The sequence below is a fragment of the Astyanax mexicanus genome, chromosome 17 (assembly GCF_023375975.1).
Source record: "Astyanax mexicanus isolate ESR-SI-001 chromosome 17, AstMex3_surface, whole genome shotgun sequence".
Classification (NCBI taxonomy): Eukaryota; Metazoa; Chordata; class Actinopteri; order Characiformes; family Acestrorhamphidae; genus Astyanax; species Astyanax mexicanus.
The window spans coordinates 1,298,254-1,318,564 of NC_064424.1; the positions used below are offsets into that span (position 1 = coordinate 1,298,254).

General features: G+C 38.5%; 1 protein-coding gene and 2 long non-coding RNA genes across 6 annotated transcripts in view; 2 read left to right on the forward strand and 1 right to left on the reverse strand.

Moving 5' to 3' along the window:
• The window catches only part of LOC125782504 (uncharacterized), a 123,260-nt gene that overhangs the window by 47,182 nt on the left and 55,767 nt on the right, over positions 1–20,311 (reverse strand). The window lies entirely within an intron of this gene.
• The window catches only part of dacha (dachshund a), a 259,029-nt gene that overhangs the window by 33,651 nt on the left and 205,067 nt on the right, over positions 1–20,311 (forward strand). The gene's annotated exons all lie outside the window — the stretch shown is intronic.
• LOC125782502 (uncharacterized) lies at positions 13,644–16,169 on the forward strand. Of its 3 annotated transcripts, none has more exons than XR_007425208.1 (4): positions 13,644–13,937; positions 14,032–14,914; positions 15,016–15,065; positions 15,157–16,169. It is a non-coding gene; the product is annotated as an uncharacterized LOC125782502 (long non-coding RNA). The 3 variants fall into 3 exon arrangements; XR_007425209.1 differs by having other exon boundaries at positions 14,032–14,295; positions 14,427–14,914; positions 15,016–16,169; XR_007425207.1 differs by having other exon boundaries at positions 15,016–16,169.

The window sequence follows — 20,311 nt, forward strand, 5'->3', positions numbered from 1 at the left end:
CTTTATCTATTTTGTTCTATTCTATTTTTATTGTGCTCTTTTATTTTTGTTATCTTATTTTATCTATATATCTATTTTAACAACGGCTCTTGAGTGTAAACTGGATCGTGAGATCACAATTTCATTGCACCTCATGAACCACATGTGATGCTAATGACAATAAAATCTCCTTGAATCCTTGAATCCTAATAAACTAAAAGTAATTGGTATTTGTATCTGTATCGGCAGTTTTATATCAGTTTTTAAAAGTGTATCATCCCATGGGTATTTTTTTATATTTATCTATTTTGTTCTATTCTATTTTTATTGTGTTATTTTATTTTGTTATCTTATTATTTTATCTATATTTTCTATTTTAACAACAGCTCTTGAGTGTAAACTGGATTGTGAGATCACAATTTCGTGATGTGAAGGACAATAAAATCTACTTGAATCCTTGAATCCTAATAAACTAAAAGTATTGATATTTGTATCTGTAGCGGCAGTTTTATATCAGTTTTAAGAATTGGATCGTCCCATCTGTAATTATATATTGATATTTTTATATATTGGTATTTTTGCGATAACAATATTCTTGACAATATGACAAAACGTAAAAAAGCTTGTGCTAAAGGAATAATAAAGAGTTTGATGGTGAGAACGGTGAAAGAGACAGGATGAGAGGTGAACTCTATCCGTGGCAGTGGCAGAGCAGTGGCAGTGGCAGGTCTGGGGGGCGGTGGGGGTACGGATGCGCCGCGGCGAGCAGTAGAGGCTCGGTAATAAAGAACGGCAGGCCTGACAAGGAAGGTCTGGGCGCAGGTGTTAAATCAGGCAGTGCGGAGGGCAGCCGTATGCGCCGGCTGATTTATGGGCTCTTCCAACCCTGTGTGTTTTAAACGTGACCTTGCGTACACACTAACCCTGACCCGCTTCCTCGCCGGCCCATTTCACCACCTACTCCCATTCAAATCGCCCTCTTTAATTCCTGCGCAATATTCCACACAGGAACCTATCAGACCTGCTCACGCTTTTACACGCTTTTATGATGCCAGAGTCCTTCAGAGACGCGGTCCTGATGGGGGGGACGGGGGACGAGGATACAGCGTTATATATCTGAACAGATGGGTGATGGGAACAGATTTGTATATTTGTTCTGCATGCGTATACAGAAAATACGGATCTTTATTTATACATGAATATAGAGAGAGCACTTCAGTTTCTGAATCAGTTTCTCTGATTTTGCTATTTATAGGTTTATGTTTGAGTAAAATGAACATTGTTGTTTTATTCTATAAACTACAGACAACATTTCTCCCAAATTCCTAATAGAAAATTAGTCAAATAACGCAAAGAAAAAAAAGTTCATATTCATAAAGTTTTAAGAGTTTTAAGAGAGAAATCAAATCAATATTTGGTGGAATAACCCTGTTTTTTAATCACAGTTTTTTTTTCATGCATCTTGGCACCATGTTTTTCTCCACCAGTCTTACACACTGCTTTTGGATAACTTTATGCTGCTTTACTCCTGGTGTAAAAATTCAAGCAGTTCAGTTTGGTGGTTTGATGGTTTGTGATCATCCATCTTCCTCTTGATTAAATTCCAGAGGTTTTCAATTTGGTAAAATCAAAGAAACTCAAGTGAACCAGAAACAAAGTGCTCTCTTATTTTTTCCAGAGCTGTATTATTATGGATATACAAGCACAGTCAAAGGTGATAAAACACATCATTTTGTACTTGGTTTTCTCTCGTTTTTCACCTGGCTTTCAGTTAACAGCTGTGCTGAGCTCATCAAGAGTTAATTACTTGTAAAACACTGAATTTAACTGCAGTTTTTACAGTGTTTTTCAGCTGCACTTCAAAGCAGAACATCAAAGTGAAACTTTATAGAAATAAGTTTTTTTTCAGACTTCACATTTTTCACATTTTTCTCATTTTTTCAGAATTTTGCTCTGAGCGGCTGCAAATATGTTCCTGCATATCTCACATGACAAATCAGCTCTTCAGTGATTAGGCGATGTATGTTAAATAATGGAGCTCACCGGAGGTTGAGTTCCCGCTCTTTTGTCATCTCTAATAGAATCTTTCCTCTCATTTCTTCACCTGTCGCTGCGGCGGAGGCCCTCAGGGGCCCTCGTGGGGAAATGGTGATGTAGATTAAGGTCGGGGGACTGAAATGCAGAAGGAGAAGTTCTTAATGATGGAGATTCTGTGATGGATTAGGTTAAACGCAGTCAAAGAGTCCAAGAGCGAGCAGGAGTTCATGAGCATCACCAGACCAAACCCTGAAGCCAAGAGCTGAAGAATGCGAGATCTAGTTCATACAGTGCCTTGCAAAAGTATTTTTTAAGAACTTTACAACCTTTTGCCACATTTCAGGCTTCAAACATAAAGATATGAAATTGTCATTTACGACAATTATATTGCACGCCCCACTTTTTTATATTTCTAAAAAAAGTTGAAAATACAATAAATTTTGTTTCACTTTACGATTGTGTCCAACTTGTTTCTGATTCTTCACAAAAAAAATTACAATTTCATATCTTTATGTTTGAAACCTGAAATGTGGCAAAAGGTTGAAAAGTTCAAAGGGGCCGAATACTTTTGCAAGGCACTGTATTTATGGATACAGAGCTTTTTACTATTAATGGTGGGACAGTTTATCGATATAACGATATATCGTTTGATTTTCATACGTGATACGTTATTGAGGCAAAGACTCGCCCCCGTTTAGACTTTCTATATAATTAAAGGAATATATAAAAAATAAAATTAAATACATTACTTAAGCTCTGTCTTTATGGGATTAGTTTCTCAGGGGGTCCTCAGGGGGATAATTTTCTCTTTTATGGTGGTTTTTATCCTCTGTGATTTTATTCCCATCTAGAACAATCATGTACATGTTTTTCTCAGACGTCCTCTGAGAAAATTACATGCTGAATTATCTACTGTTTTTCTCTGAACTCCGTGCTCCTCCGGTAATTTTAGTCCCGTCCGGACGCACATCTCTGAGTTTCATCTCCTCGCCTTTAATAAAATAGATATTTATCCACTGCCGCGCACCGTAATTACACTTTAACACTTTGGGCGCACCACGGTTTCCATGAAGATCCGCGTAAAAAAAACACAACAGTGAGTGGAAATGGAGGAGCTACTGAACGTAATGAGGTCATGTGAAAGAGAAAAAAAAAAGTTGTTTAAAAAGAGGGAATAGAAATGGAAATAAACTGAGCTTTGTAAATGGATTTTATTAAAGTTATTACTTAAACAGAGAGCTCTGTAACTATTAAAAGTAGAAGTTGTTTCTTTTCTTTAGAGAAATTACAGATGAAGTCAGAGAGCGGTGAGTACTGTTTCCTACACCTTCAAATAAAGACTCTTAGAAACTGGAGAAAAAAAACTGCTACAGGAAGACGTCTGGCTGACCCACATGGAAACAGCAGCTTTAGCCTTTAGCTCAGATTAACATGATTAAGAACTGAGTCTCAGTTTCAGCAGAACTGAAGAGATTTAGAATTATTGTTAATCTGACAGTGATAAACAGTAACTAATCTAGTGTCTTTAGTCCGTTTCAGTTCTAGACTAGTTTTTATTTTGTTGTATTTTATATTATTATTATAGACGCATGCAATGTTCAGATGTTTCTGTGCATCTGTTAGCTGAATAGACTTACAGCGTAGTGCTATTAACTTTTCTTTTTAATGCTCTTCTTTATTAAAATGCTTTAAAAGGTTGATGTATTCATTCACGTTTCAAGTTATCAAGTTATTAAAGATTGGCATCAGCTTACTGCCAGAACGTCGCCAAGCTCGTCTCTCGCCGGAGACAGCGGTTGACGTCTTCTTAGAAATGGCGAACCCAAACCGCTCCATTTAAAAGTAGAAATTCTGTTTTTTCTTTAGAGAAATTACAGATGAAGTCGGAGAGCGGTAAGTACTGTTTCCTACACCTTCAAATAAAGACGTCTGGCTGATCCACATGGAAACAGCAGCTTTAGCCTTTAGCTCTATAGATTAACATGATTAAGGACTGAATCTCAGTTTATGCAGTATTTTTGTATTATTATTATAGACGCATGCATTTTTCAGATGTTTCTGTGCATCTGTTCGCTGAATAGACTTACAGCGTAGTGCTATTAACTTTTCTTTTTAATGCTCTTCTTTATTAAAATGCTTTAAAAGGTTGATGTATTCATTCACATTTCAAGTTATCAAGTTATTAAAGATTGGCGTCAGCTTACTGCCAGAACGTCGTCGAGCTCGTCTCTCGCCGGAGACAACGGTTGGCGTCTTCTTAGAAATGGCGAACCCAAACCGCTCCATTTAACGCAGCTTGGACAAGTCTTCATCAGCATCGGAACAAAACCGTTGTCAAAGCCGCTGCCGGTACTTTTGTGCTTTTGTGTGTGTGTGTTCCCGCTTGCCTCGTCAGGTCCGCCTTAATAGCAGCCTTGGCGGCGCAGGAATAAATCGCAAACATTTGACCACCTTGTCATAACGTGAAGCGCGGTTGTCAGCAGGTCCTCGGGAATGACTAGCAGGATAGTTTAATTATAACGTGAGGCTACTGCGCGCACTTCCTCCGCCCTGACTGGCAGGTAGCGCGCTCGCCACGCCCACCTCTAAGAGAAAAGAATGCACGGCGGAAAGTCGGTGTAGTTTGACGGCCGTACCTCGAGGGTCCGCACATTGTTCTCTCGAAAGGGCCTCGCAAATATTCCTGTCAGAGTCGCAGCGCGTCTCCCGCCTCCTCTGTCAAACGCCCGGCGCCTCGGCACCGTTCCCCTCCGAAACGCACTTCTTAGCATTGTTAGGCTTTTCTGCTTTTCCACAATACTTCTCAAAATGATGACTGCTATTATTTGCCTGCTAATGCTGACACATAATTGGATGGTGTCCCCCGTAATCCGAGCTGTTAGGCAACAGCGTTGTCAAAACGAAGAACAAGTTATGAGATTAATTTCCTTCAGGACATTGTGAGGTTGTCACTCACAAAGTGCTTATGAATATTATTTTTTTTTCTTCTTCAGCCCAGTGAAAGTTTTCGTGTCACCTCCAGACAGTTTGGAGAGATTTGGATGTGAATAGTGCGGGACGGCGGCGGAGAGGCAGCCGCGGGCTGTCGCCCGACACGCCGCCATCTGCACTTACAGGGTTCAGCGCTGAATACGTTAACCCCTCAGAACCGCACCTACTTTTTTACACATTCAGACACAACACCGCGGCATGGGTGGGGGGGGGGGGGGGGGGGTGGTTGGTGCGGGAAAGTGAGTGTGGTTTGGAGAGGGGGTGTTGTTCTGGACGGAAATCTAAATGTTCTTACAGTGTGGATTATAGTGAGATTACTGGTACTGAATTACTGATGTAGACGAGGTAGTTGAGAAAGTTGAGTGTTTGAGAAGCTGGTGTTTGAGGTACATGAGGAAGATAACACAGTTGAGGTGTGTGAGGTAGATGAGGCAGGTGAGGAAGATGGGGCAGTTGATTTAGATGAGTTAGATAAGAGGGTTGAAGTAGATGAGGTACACAGTAAATTCACCAGTGTTCAATTTTACACCAACGGTGTTGATTTAACACTGGCGAATGTACTGTGTAGTCGAGAAAGCTGAGATTATTGAAGTTGAAAGAGTTGAGATAGTTGGGGAAGATTAGATAATTGAGGAAGATGGGGTACTTGAGGTAGATGATTGAGATTTGAGGTCATTGAGAGAGTTAGAGTGGATGAGGTAGTTGATGGACACTAGATATTTGAGGAAGATTAGGTATTTGAGATGATAAATATAAGAGAATTGAGGTAGTTGAGGTAGATAAAGTAGTTGAGGTATGAAGTGTTGAGGTGGACGAGGTATTTAAGGGGGTTGAAGAAGATGGTGTATGAGATAGTTAAGAAATCTTAGATTACTGAGGTAAGAAAAATTAAGAAAGTTGAGGTGTGTGAGGTAGATGAGGCAGTTGAGGAAATGAAGAGTAGATAGTAGAGGAAGATTAGAAAATTAAGAAAGATGAGATACTTAAGGGAAGATGATGGGGATAAGAGAATTTAGGTAAATGAGGTAAATGAGGTGGTGGTTGAGGTAGATGAGGTAGTTGAGAGAGCTGAGATTATTGAGAAAGTTGAAAGAGTTTGGAGAGTTGAGGTAGATTAGATCATGGTTGAGGATGAGGTATTTGAGGTAGATGATGGTGATAAGAGAATTAAGGCCGTTGAGGTAGATGAGGAAGTTGAGAGAGCTGAGATTGTTGAGGAAGTTAAAAGATTTAAGATAGTTGAGGTAGAGTAGATAATTTAGGAAGATGGGGTACTTGTGGTAGATGTCGCGGATAAAAGAATTGAAGACATTGAGGTAGATGAGGTAAATGAGGTGGTGGTTGAGATAGATGAGGAGGTTGAGAGGGCTGAGATTGTTGAGGAAGGTAAAAGAGTTGAGAGAGTTGACGAAGATTAGACAACTGATGACGGATGAGGCACTTGAGGTAGATGGGGGGGGTTTCCTACTAGCAAACTGATTGGCTGTTTCTCCTGAAAGGCGGGACTTTATCCTTGAACTGGCTCTGTGACTGGCGTTAAGAGATTTTCCATTTACACAGTGGCCATTAATAATACAGCTGAGCTGAGCGAAAACGATTCAGAGCCACTGGAAAATTATACGGGGCTAAAACCCCGGAAGCCCAGGCCAGGCGACGCCCCAGGTTGGGAGAAGTGAGTTTGTTGAGGAAGATGAAAGAGTTGAGAGTTGAGGAAGATTAGATAATTGAGGAATATGGGGTGCTTGAGGTAGATAATGGGGATTGAGAGAATTGAAGCTATTGAGATCATTGGGCTAGATGAGGTAGTTGAGGTAGATGAGATAGATAAGAAAGGTGAGATTATATAATTAGGGAAGATGAGGTATTTAAGGTAGATGATGGGGATAAGAGAACTGAAGCTGTTGAGATCATTGAGGAAGATAGTTAGTAGTTGAGAGAGGTGAGTTTATCGAGGTTCAGACTTCTATACTTTCGAAACGTATTGAGGCTGATATTTTCAGTTATATATTTGTACATTTCCTTCATTTTTAACATTACCTGTATTACCTTGATTTTTATTGTTTTAATATCTGAATAGAAATTAGTGTCTCGAATCATCTCTAGCATTTCTTAGTTTGTCTCTGCGTCTGTAAGCGTCTTTTGGCATCTCAAGGTGTCTCTCTATATCTCTACAAGTCTTTAGGTATCTCAATGTCGCTAAGCATCTCTAGCCGTCTCAATGTGTCTCTCAACATCTCTAAGCATCTCTTGTGATCCTTATATCTCTACACTCAGTGCCTCTCAGTGTCTCTCTTTGTCTCTAGCCATCTCTAGGTATCTGTAATTGTCTATAAGCTTCTTTTGGCATCTCTCTGTGTCTCGAATCATCTCTAGGCATCTCTTTTGTTTTTCTCTGCGTCTCTAAGCATCTCTAGCTGTCTCAAGGTGTCTCTAAGAATCTCTTGGTGTCTCTCTATGTCTCTACAAGTCTATAGGTATCTCGAGGTTTATCGAGGTTCAGACTTCTATACTTATGAAACGTATTAAGGCTAATATTTTCAGTTATATATTTGTACATTTCCTTCATTTAAAACATTACCTGCATTACCTTGATTTTTATTGTTTTAATAACTGAATAGAAATTACAGCAAATTCACCAGTGCAGGATCAAAACTGTTAAATCAAAAGTTGTGTTTGAGTGACAGTGTGTGTGTGTGAGTGAGTGAGTAGGTGTGTGTGTGTGTGAGCCTCAGTTAAAGGTTCATTCAGCTCTGTGAAGCTGACAGTCTAATCTGGATCCAGCTGTCAGGCTGAACACAGATCAGCTCGACTCGGACCCTCCGGTACCCAACAGAACCAGGATACAAACAGCCACATACCTCAAACCCCGCACACACACACCTCCTGCCTTCACTCTGTCTTACACACATTCTCTCAGTTTCCCCAATCACACACACACTCTTACACACACACACACACACAGTCCTGTCAATACTTTGTTTTGATGAATTATTATTATTGTACACAGTAATAATTATGCAATAATTTGAAATAATCAATAATTTGGTGACTCTAAATTTCAGTGTCGACTAATCAGTAATCTGTAACTTCAACCATGATACACCTGTGATCTTTACATCTCTAAACTCAGTGCCTCTTAAGTGTCACTGTCTCTTAAGTGTCTCTCTGTGTCTCTGTATGTCTCTAAGTGTCTCTCAGCAGGATCTCTAAGTGTCTCTAGTCAGCTGTAGGTTGTCTCTAAGTGTCTCTCTGTGTCTCTTGGCATCTCTAGCCGTCTCTCTGCATCTCTAATCTATCTTTAATCTATAAATTCAACTATGATACACCTGTGATCTTTATATCTCTACACCCACTGTCCCTCACTGTCTCTAAATGTCTTTCTCTTCCTCTAAGCATCTCTTGTGTCTCTAAGCATCTCTAGGAGTCTCTAAGTGTCTCGTGTCTCTAAGCAGCTCTTGGCATCTCTAAGCATCTTTTTGTGTCTCCAAACGTCTCTAGCCGTCTCTAGGTGTCTGTAAGTGTCTCTCTGTGTCTCTAAGCATCTTTATTATTATCTGAGCGTCTCTTTTGTCTCTAAGTGTCTATCAGATTCTCTAAGCCTCTCTTGTGATCTTTATATCTCAACACTTTCAGTGTCTCTCTGCATCTCTTAGCATCTCTAAGCATCTGTTGTGTCTCTAAACATCTCTTGTGTCTCTAAGCGTCTCTCTGTGTCTCTAAGCATCTTTATTAGTATCTAAGCGTCACTCAGCTTCTTTAAGCGTCTCTTGTGATCTTTATATCTCAACGCTTTCAGTGTCTCTCTGCATCTTTAAGCGTCTCTCTGTGTCTCCAAGCGTCTCTAGCCATCTTTAGGTGTCTGTAAGCGTCTGTCTGTGTTTCTAAGCATCTCTCTGTGTCTCTCAATGTCTCTAGGCAACTTTCTTGCCATCTTGATGTCTGTCTGTGTCTCTTGGAATCTCTAAGCATTTCTAGAAGTCTCTAGGTGTCTCTGACCGTCTCTTGGTGTCTCCAAGCGTCTCTAGCCTTCCCTGCATCTCTTAGTGTCTCTAAGCATCTCTAGGTGTTTGTATTGTTAGTCTCGGCATCTCTAGCCATCTCTAGGTGTCTCTATGAATCTCTTTTTGTTTCTCTATGTCTCTACAAGTCTCTAGGTAACTCAACGTCTCTAAGCATCTTTAGCCGCCTCGAGGTTCCTTGCAACATCTCTAAGCGTCTCTTGTGATCCTTATATCTCTATACTCAGCGCTTCTCAGTGTCTCTCTTTGTCTCTAGCCATCTCTAGGTATCTGTAAGTGTCTCTTAGCATCTCTCGGCATCTCTCAGTGTCTCAAATCATCTCTAGGCATTTATTTTGTTTTTCTCTGCGTCTCTAAGCATCTCTAGCCATCTTTAAGAATCTCTTGGTGTCTCCAAGCATCTCTATCTGTCTCAATGTGTCTCTCAACATCTCTAAGAGTGTCTTGTGATCCTTATATCTCTACACTCAGTGTCTCTCTTTGTCTGTAGCCATCTCTAGGTATCTGTAAGTGTCTCTATGCGTCTCTCGGCGTCTCTCAGTGTCTCTAATCATCTCTAGGTATCTGTAAGTGTCTCTATGCGTCTCTCGGCATCTCTCAGTGTCTCTAATCATCTCTAGGTATCTGTAAGTGTCTCTATGCGTCTCTCGGCATCTCTCAGTGTCTCTAGGTGTCTCAAAGTGTCTTTTGGCTTCTCTAAGCTTCTCTCTGCAACTCTCAGCATCTCTAGCCATCTCAAGGTGTCTTTAATAATCTCTTGGTGTCTCTCTATGTCTCTAGAAGTCTCTCAGTGTCTCTCAGTGTTTCTCAGCGTGTGTTGGTCGGAGCGATGTGGTTCTGGTTCTGGATTAAATCAGAATATCTCCAGCAGTCTTGACTCTGTGGTTTGGTTAAAGTGTCGGCGGTGGAGAAAAGCATTAGCGTAATTTGTAGAATAAATCCCGGGTTTAGCGGGAGGCGGCGGCGCGGCGGCGCTGCGTGGTTATCAGTGTGCGCACAATATAAAAATGACTTGTGTTTGACGTGGCACAGCATGTTATTAAACTGATTACACATATTATACACATTATCAAACCGCTTTAATACGCTCGCGTGTCCCTGCACTCGCCCACCGTCCTGCAGCAGAGACCCCCCATCGACAATACACACTCACATTATACACACACACACACACACACACACACACACGTGTGTGATGTTGCTTTAACTAATCAATAATATCAGTAATTCTGTAATTTATTATTCCTATAAATCTAAAATGGGAGTTCTTGGCAATATGATGATCTCAATTCATCTCAATTTCATCACATTGAGTTGTTTCCATGATACACAGTTATACTTTTCATACTATTCAGTATTTCAGAACTGTTTGAATTCTGTATTTGAATTTTCTAATCGTCTGATTGGCTAATTTTTAATTTTTTCTCTCTTTTTTTCCATGTGACCTGTCCACGTTCTACTTGTCCAATCACATTGCTCCGTTGCTCAGGTAAGAGAAGTTTTTTCTTTATTGTCTGAATGTGTCTGAAACATACGCCCTTCGGTAAAAACAAAAATAAAAAAAAACATTAAAAAACATTACCATGTGGTTATAAAGCTGTAATCATGAAACTGATAGAGGTTCCTCTGGTAACGTAAAGCGTTATAAGAACGTTTATCAACGTTTTCAAAAGGTTTCTGGAAAGTTAACCTGTAACATTACAGCTATATTGCTTAAGAAATGTTCTAAAAATGTGTGACATAAAAATAATAATAAGAAGAAGAACATTCAGGAAACTTTAGAGATTGAACGTTTTAAGAATGTTTCCTAAATAATGTAATATAATGTTACAAAAATAATAATAATAATAATAATGCTATGCATCACAATGTTATTAGAACGTTTCTCACATAACATTTCCAGCTAAATCAATACATTACATTAAGAAAATGTTATAAGTAAAATACCCAAAAACTAAAAATTAAAACATTGACACGAGAATTGAAGTTGCAGTCGCATTAATCAAACATTTAAAAATATTTTAAGAACTTTTAGCAATGTTTTAAAAATTGTTGCAGGAAGGTTACAAATATATAACATTACAGAAATATAACATTGCATAAATAATGTTTCAGGAAGGTTCTGAAAACATGTGACACCCTCTCATTCAGTGCTTTCATGTTTTATTTTTCTTTATTTAATGTATTTTCTACATTGTAGATTAATATTAAAGAGATGAGAACGATTAAGGGACACATATGGAATTCTGTAGCAAAGAGTAAAAAAAAAGTCAAAAAGGTTAATATGTTAAACTTATAAAAATGAGATACTTAGAAGAATCTAAAGTAGAAAACAGATTCTGCTTTGTTTTTAACACTTTTTAAAAATGTAGAGTGAAGGTAAATAAATCTGTAGAGCTTTAATATAGTCTTTAATATTAAATTTACAAGCATTTAATGAAATCATGAAATGAAGGAAAGAAACGCACTGAATGAGAAGAAGACTTTAGCTGGTTTGTACTGTATATAAAATAAAACTGTATATTAAACACACACGCAGCCATGCACCGTTCTCGGGGGTGTTCCTAATGTTGTGGCGAGTGTTTAGCGCGGCGCCGGTCCGCCCCGGGTTCTGGATAATGTGCACTATGACATTTGGTCCTCCTTAATACACCTCTTTGTCACAATCGCTGCTGTAATTGTCTTCTGCGGAGCGCCATGCTTTTAATTAAAGTGAGTGGTAGGCTCTGACAGAAATGATTTATTTCACGCACTCCGCCACCGGGTCACACGCGCACTCTCGCGCACTCTCACGCACTCTCACGCACTCTCGCACACACCTCTGACTGCGTGTCTACACACAGGGCAAATTAATTACACCAAATCAAATTAAACACAGGCACCAAATCATGCTGTCTGTCTGCCTGCGCCGCCGCGGCACCAACAAGAAGTTTATTAAAAGGGGCGAGAAAAAGAAGGGAGGAAGAGAGAGAGAGAGAGAATAAAGGGAGAGGAAGAAAAAGAGAGACGAGAGAAAGAAAAAGAGAGAGAAGAGAGAGGGAGAAAAAAGAGAGAGACGAGAGAAAAAAAAAGAGAGAGACGAGAGAGAGGGAGAAAAAGAGAGAGACAAGTAAGAAAAAAAAGAGTAAAAAGATAGGAGAGAGGACAGAGTGAAAGAAAAGAGAGAGATGGAGAGTGAGAAAGGAGGGAAATAAGAGAAAGAGACGGGAAAGAGAAAAAAGAGAGACTGAGAAAGGAAAAATAAAGAGAAAGGAGAGAAAAAGAAAGAAGAGAGAGGAAGAAACGAGGGAGACGAGAGAGAGAGAGAGAGAGAGAGAGAAAGAAAAAAGGAGAGACGAGAGAAAAAGAAAGAGAGATAAAACATAGCAGTGGCGTTGATAACACTGATAACAGAAGAATGGCTATATATATATATATATACAGCTCTGGAAAAAAATGAAGAGAGCACTTCAGTTTCTGAATCAGTTTCTCTGATTTTACTATTTATAGGTTTATATTTGAGTAAAATGAACATTGTTGTTTTATTCTATAAACTACAGACAACATTTCTCCCAAATTACAAATAAAAATATTCTCATTTAGAGCATTTATTTACAGAAAATGAGAAATGACTGAAATAACAAAAAAGATGCAGAACTTTCAGACCTCAAATAATGCAAAGAAAACAAGTTCATATTCATAAAGTTTTAAGAGTTCAGAAATAATCAATATTTGGTGGAATAACCCTGGTTTTCTTCATGCATCTTGGCATCATGTTCTCCTCCACCAGTCTTACACACTGCTTTTGGATAACTTTATGCTGCTTCAAACAGTTTTATAATTTGGTAAAATCAAAGAAAATCATCATTTTTAAGTGCTTTCTCAAAGTGGTCAGTTTCTCCCAAACACTCTATTGTGTATTGTGTGGTATTGTTTTTTGTTTTTTCACAGTAACACTTTAAATAGTCTATTTATTCGGCTCAGTTGCATTAGACTCTGCTCCACTTCTTCTTTTTCCTGTTAAAACAACACTAATAAAATTGATTCTGCGCTCTACGCAGAGCGAGATCGAGCAGAGCGCTCGCACAAAATACTTTAATTGTCTTAAGCGAGCTAAATTAGCCCAGTTCCTTCCCTTTGGCCCGTCTCGGATCGATTACAGCGGGGAAAAAAGCAGCCCTAGGCCGAGTTTTTCCCTTTGGGCTTAAATATACCTATTTCTTGTCATCTCGATTCTACAGCAGAACAATCGCGCTCTCGAACAATAGCCCCCCTTTTTTCACTCCAACAATACGGTGTGTGAAAACATCCTGTTTTTCCCTCCCGATGTTATAAAAGTTAATTAATCGTCCCATCCTGTCTGCTCAGGAGGCGAGGCGCACACCCGGGACCTGGAAAATACCATTAAAGTACCGGCGGGAAAACAGATTTCACCCACTCTAATACCCGGCGTGGGACCCCAGCCCTTACTGAGGGGTCAGTTAATAATATTAATGAAATATTAATGAATTATTAATGAAATATTAATGAAATTAGTGAACAAAAACTGAAAAACGATGCCTTGGATCCATATTTAATGTGATTTAAAGTGGCATGAATTCATAAATTCTACATTATCCCTCTTAAACATAGTTTTTTTCATAAAAAAGTGTCCTGGTTTTAGAGTACAAGCAGAGCTTTTATGTTCTTTGTTTTGCATTAACACAGTAACTTTTTATGTTTAACTAAATGATCAGGTATTTAAAGAATTCTGGTATTCAGTGAAAGGTAGTTTGTTAGGTGTATGTGTTTGTAGGTGTAGGTGTAGCTGTTTGTAAGTGTAGGGTAGGTGTTTGTAGGTGTTTGTAGGTGCAGTGTAGGTGTTTGTAAGTGTAGGGTAGGTGTTTGTAGGTATTTGTAGGTGCAGTGTAGGTGTTTGTAAGTGTAGGGTAGGTGTTTGTAGGTGCAGTGTAGGTGTTTGTAAGTGTAGGGTAGGTGTTTGTAGGTGTTTGTAGGTGCAGTGTAGGTGTTTGTAACTGTAGGGTAGGTATTTGTAGGTGTGTGCAGGTGTTTGTGAGTGTATTGTAGGTGCAGTGGAGGTGATTGTAGGTGTCTGTAGGTGTATTGTAGATGTTTGTAGGTGCAGTGTAGGTGTTTTTATGTTTCTAAATGTATTGTAGATGTTTGTTGGTGCAGTGTAGGTGTTTGTATGTGTTTGTAAGTGTATTTTAGGTGTTTGTAGGTGCAGTGTAGGTGTTTGTAAGTGTATTGTAGGTGTTTGTCTGTGTTTTTAAGTGTATTGTAGGTGTAGGTTTTTAAGTGTATTGTAGGTGTTTGTAGGTATAGTCTAGGTGTTAGTAGGTGTTTGTAAGTGTAAGATATGTCTTTGTATGTGTAGGGTAGATGTCTGTAAGTGTATTGTAGGTGTGTAGGTGTTTGTAGGTGTTTAAGTGTATTGTAGGTGTTTGTAGGTTTGGGTAAGTGTTTCTTGGTGTTTAAGTGTATTGTAGGTGTTTGTAGGGGTTTTAGGTGTTTGTGGGTGTTTGTAGGTGTAGTGTAGGTGTTTGTAGTTGTTTGTAGGTGTTTGATTTTACTTTAGGTGTTTGTAGATGTAGTGTAGATGTTTGTAAGTGTATTATAGATGTTTGTGGGTGTAGTGTAGGTGTTTGTAGGTGTTTGTAAGTGTTTAAGTGTATTGTAGATGTTTGTAGGTTTGGGTAGGTGTTTCTTGGTGTTTAAGTGTATTGCAGGTGTTTGTAGGTGTTTGTAGGTGTTTGTAGTGGTTTGTATGTGTTTGTAGGTGTTTGTAGGTGTTTGTGGGAGTTTAATTGTATTGTAGGTGTTTGTAGGTGTTTGTAGGTGTTTCTAAATGTTTAATTGTATTGTAGGTGTAGTGTAGGTGTTTGTAAGTGTATTATAGATGTTTGTAGGTGTTTGTAGTTGTTTGTAGGTGTTTCTAAATTTTTAATTGTATTGTAGGTGTAGTGTAGGTGTTTGTAAGTGTATTATAGATGTTTGTAGGTGTTTGTAGTTGTTTGTAGGTGTTTCTAAATGTTTAATTGTATTGTAGGTGTAGTGTAGGTGTTTGTAAGTGTATTATAGATGTTTGTAGGTGTTTGTAGTTGTTTGTAGGTGTTTCTAAATGTTTAATTGTATTGTAGATGTAGTGTAGGTGTTTGTAAGTGTATTATAGATGTTTGTAGGGGTTTGTAGGTGTTTGTAGGTGTTTGTAGGTGTTTGTAAGTGTAGTGTAGGTGTTTGTAGGCCCTGTGGTTTCAGTAAGGGAGGAGGTAGAACAGTGGAACGGTGTTCCTCAGCTCCTGGCTGGCTTGGTTTCGTGTTGCTGCACCGTGAGCACAAAATGAAAGATACACTCCTCTGGTCCACTCCTGTGATTTTAATTAAATAGGGGTCATGTGTACAGTCCACCTCCCACGTTTAGAGAAATTTAATCTGCAGTCAAAGCGCAAGTGTGTGTGTGTGTGTGTGTGTCCCACGGTCTCAGCCATGTCACTCACAGCCCTGACCCACTGCGGCCTACAGCGCTGCACATGTGGGAGAAGCCTGTGTGTATAGTGTGTGTGTGTGTGTGTGTGTGTGTGTGTGTGTGTGTGATTGAGATACAGAGAGAAAGAATGAAAGAAAGAAAGAAAAGAGAGAGAGAGAGATTGAAAGTGAGACAGGGGTTGCACCTGCACTCTTAATAAACGCAGTCAAGCAGACTGGACATCTCTCTTATTCCCCCTGTGTCCTCCACACACACACACACACACACACACACACACACACACACACACACACACACACACACACACACAGTTTAAAAAATTGTGATATCGAAATATTATTAAAAAAAAAGAACCTTTACTATATTTATGTTTTCCTTTTCCTTTTTATATTTACATTCTATTTACTTTTACTGCATTTAAATATTTGTAGTTTTTTGGCAGACCGCCAACAATGTTATGATGAAACTGGCCCTCATCAGCAAACAATTTTTGGTTAGGAGAATGTTTTCTAAACAACATGTGTTTCGAATCGCGTCATACTCAGTAATCACAGATAAATTTACTTTTGCATTTATTGTGCACAAAAATAACAAAACTAAATATTTTTCCACTACTTTGGAGTGTTTATAATGTTTATATTAGTGCTGTGTGATATGATGATAAATATCGTGAGGATGATAGAAAAGTGTCTATCTGCTACTTACCTTCTATCGTCTCTATCATTTCTACAGTAATTTCATCAATTATTCATGCAAATATATAAAGTGGTTATGATGAAATGTATTGGTGTGGTCACTGCATAAACTCGGTTTATATAAGTGATAATAAAATAATCTTCACAAAAAAAGCTTCATAATGTGGTTTTAAGACGTGACGCTGCTTTACGTTATTAAACTCATGAGAGCTGAACAATAGAGACGCATTGTTCTTTTAAAAAAAATGAGCTACTGCATCTACCTCATCTGTTTTCATTTGATATATCCACATATATATTGCTGCACTAAAAGGTAGTAATTCTCATTTGTGAAAGTTTGGTTTAATGTCACTTTGAAATAAAGTTGGAAAAAAGTAAGTAATGATATTATTTGTTATAGTCATATTATTCAAAGAATAACTGAAAACATTCTTAAATGTGGTATATGATTTTTCCGGTATTGCCCAGCACTAGTTTATAGTGTTTATCCTCTCGAGATCTTACGTCCTCATAAGTGGACATTAAAGTTCTGCTTCTCTGCACCGTGATAAGAAATTATTATAATAATTTTTTAAAACGTATAACAACATTATACTCAAATGATTAATAAAACAGATGGCAGGAATCCCAATCAAAAGTTTTTACAGCCAGTCCAGGAAGATAAATGGTCCAGGTAACAAACATTCTCATTGAATTTTATTTCTAAAAGTAGTTCATTTACTTACTGTAGAGTTGGGTCCTTCTGATCCCAAATGGCAAGGATAATTTTTAATTGTTTTACTACTGTCCCCATATAAAGACATTGTTTTTTTTTTTTTTGCATAAACGATTTCCTGTTCAAAGACAAAGTTTAGTTTTTATACTTGGTAGGTCCTGCTCATCTCAAATAGCTAGGATACATTTAATATTCACACTAAGCAAAAGTCTGGGTCTCTGGAGCTTATAGTGCTTTGTATAGAAATACAAAAGCATGCAAAAAGTGATTTTAGCCCAATATTTCCACTTTACGGACTTCTGCTTCAACTTTATTCTTTACTCTAACTAAAATTCTCCTGAGAAAGTTTGTTTCTTGGCGATTGCTGTTGTTTTTTATTTATTATTTTGTGTTTTTTGGTCCTCAGAGTTACAGATGCTGTACGTCGCGCTCTGTTTCGGCGGCCGATCTGATTTTGAAAAACATGTATCGACTAATAAACGCAGCACGTCAACACGCCCGCGGAGTTTTTCGCTCGTGGCTTTTGGACGTGAAGGATTAATTAAAAGCGAGAGACGGCTAGATGAACGCAGCTCTGCGGAGGTAATTATTTCAGCTTTGTGCTGACTCCATCACCGCCGAGACTCCGGGAGTCATGTTCAAACCCCTCTCTGCCTCAAGTATACTTCATTTACCCCTTTACTAGATCAATGCTTAGCAATTACTGCTCAGGCTAACGGCCGAGCACCTTCTGCTCGGAGTGAGGGGACGAGCGCGAGAGCGAGGGAGCGCGAGAGAGAGAGAGTGCGCAAGAGAGAGAGAATTATTGAAAACTCCTGAACAAATACAATGTAATTGGCTGGGGCCAGCAGGGTAATTGGCCTGTTGAAAGTGGGGGGAAAGGAGGAAAAAACAGGAAAGTCAGGGGGAAAATGTTAATATTGCACTATTGGTTAAAAATTATGATGACATCAGCAGGAGCAAAGGCAAGGAGATGGGAGGATGAGAGAGAGAGAGAGAGAGAGAGAGAGAGAGAGAGAGAGAGAGAGAAATAGACGGATAGAGAGAAAGAGAAAAAAAAAGAGAGAGAGAGAGAGTTGGCTTTGGACAGCAGAAGGTACAGTAAATAAGCATATCATTAACGCAAGATTGTTAGCGTGTATTTGTCTCACGGGCTAATATATTCAAAAATGAAAAAGAAGAAGAAGAAGAAAAAAAAAAGAGAGGGATATTTGCGCTGAAGTGTCGCTATTGGATGAGTGTATGGGTGGATGGGGGAAATGGGGGGAAAGCGAGATAAAGGACTAAATAATATCCAGCTGAATAAGGGCTTCTTCTGGCCGCGGAGGTCAGTGGCTCCCTGGTGGCTCGTGTGGTGGAGGGGTGGGGGGTCAATGGAGGCGTGCCGTGAAATAATTACTTAACACCGAGTAAACAAAAAGAGGTGTAAAGCCTCAAAAACACATGAAAACACACGTAAACACAAGTCCTAGTGACACGTATCGCCGTTTACTGACGCATTGTGTTCGGTTGCATAGTGAACAATGAATACTTTGGACTACATATGCAATATAATGGCACTCAATAAAGTAAATAACCTGAAAATATCCTGCAGGCATCAGTATTGCTATAATAATCATGCATTTACCTCAGGAGTTTTGTTCTAATCATGCATTTACTTTAGTATTACTATACTAATCATGCATTTACCTCAATATTGCTATACTAATCATGCATTTACCTCAATATTGCTATACTAATCATGCATTTACCTCAGCAGTACTATACTAATCATGCATTTACCTCAGCAGTACTATACTAATCATGCATTTACCTCAATATTGCTATACTAATCATGCATTTACCTCAGCAGTACTATACTAATCATGCATTTACCTCAGCAGTACTATACTAATCATGCATTTACCTCAATATTGCTATACTAATCATGCATTTACCTCAGCAGTACTATACTAATCATGCATTTACCTCAGCAGTACTATACTAATCATGCATTTACCTCAATATTGCTATACTAATCATGCATTTACCTCAGCAGTACTATACTAATCATGCATTTACCTCAGCAGTACTATACTAATCATGCATTTACCTCAATATTGCTATACTAATCATGCATTTACCTCAGCAGTACTATACTAATCATGCATTTACCTCAGTATTGTTATACTAATCATGCATTTACCTTAGTATTGCTATACTAATCATACGTTTACTTTGGTATTGCTATACTAATCATGCATTAATAATGATTAGTAATAATGCATTAATAATGCATTAATAATCAGCAGTGCTATTCTTCTGATCATACATTTACCTCAGTAGTGCTATTCTTCTTATCAAACATTTACCTCAGTAGTGCTATTATTCTAATCATACATTTACCTCAGCAGTGCTATTCTTCTAATCATACATTTATCTCATCAGTGCCATTCATCGGCTCATATATCTATCTCAGCAGTTCTATTTTTCTAATCATACATTTACCTCAGCAGTGCTATTCTTCTTATCATACATTTACCTCAATATTGATATGCTAATCATACATTTATCTCAGCAGTGCTATTCTTCTAATCATACACTTATCTCAGCAGTAAAGCTATTCTTCTAATCATACATTTACCTCAGTATTGATATTCTAATCATACACTTTCCTCAGCAGTGCTATTCTTCTAATCGTGCATTTTCCTCAGCGGTAAAGCTGTTCTAATCATTCATTTACCTCAGCAGTGCTATTGTCCTAATCACACATTTACCTCATCAGTGCTATTCTTCGGATCATATATGTACCTTAGCAGTAAAGCTATTCTAATCATACCTTTACCTCAGCAGTGCTATTCTTTTAATCATAGAAGACTAGCATTGACTTATTTACCTCAGCAGTGCTGTTGTTCTAATCATACATTTTTTTCCAGCAGTGCTATTCTTCTAATCATACACTTATCTCAGCAGTAAAGCTATTCTGATTATACATTTACCTCAGCAGTGCTGTTCTGATCATAGTAAATCACTAGTAAATTACAGTAAAACTTTCTAATCATGAACTGAATATATCAAATCAGAATTGATTAACACATCTGTGTCACGTAAGATTAAAAATATCATATTTGGGTCACTTTTACCCTCGGTGAGAATGTAGCCTTATGTCAGGGACTGGTATAGCAGAGAATGGGAGATGGAGAGTAAGTGGAATAATATAGTGGGAGGTGGGAGGACAGTGAGCGCAAATCAGGAGAGAGAGGGATATAAAGAGAGAGATAGAAAGAAAGAGAGAGAGAGAGAGAGAGGGAGGCGGCTGTATTAGTTTTGACCTCCTCTGGGTGAGCTGAGAAAAAGGCAGATTTGATTAAATGGGTGCCCAGGGGTTACGACCCTGTCTAAACACACTGCAGCTCCCAGCATTAATCAA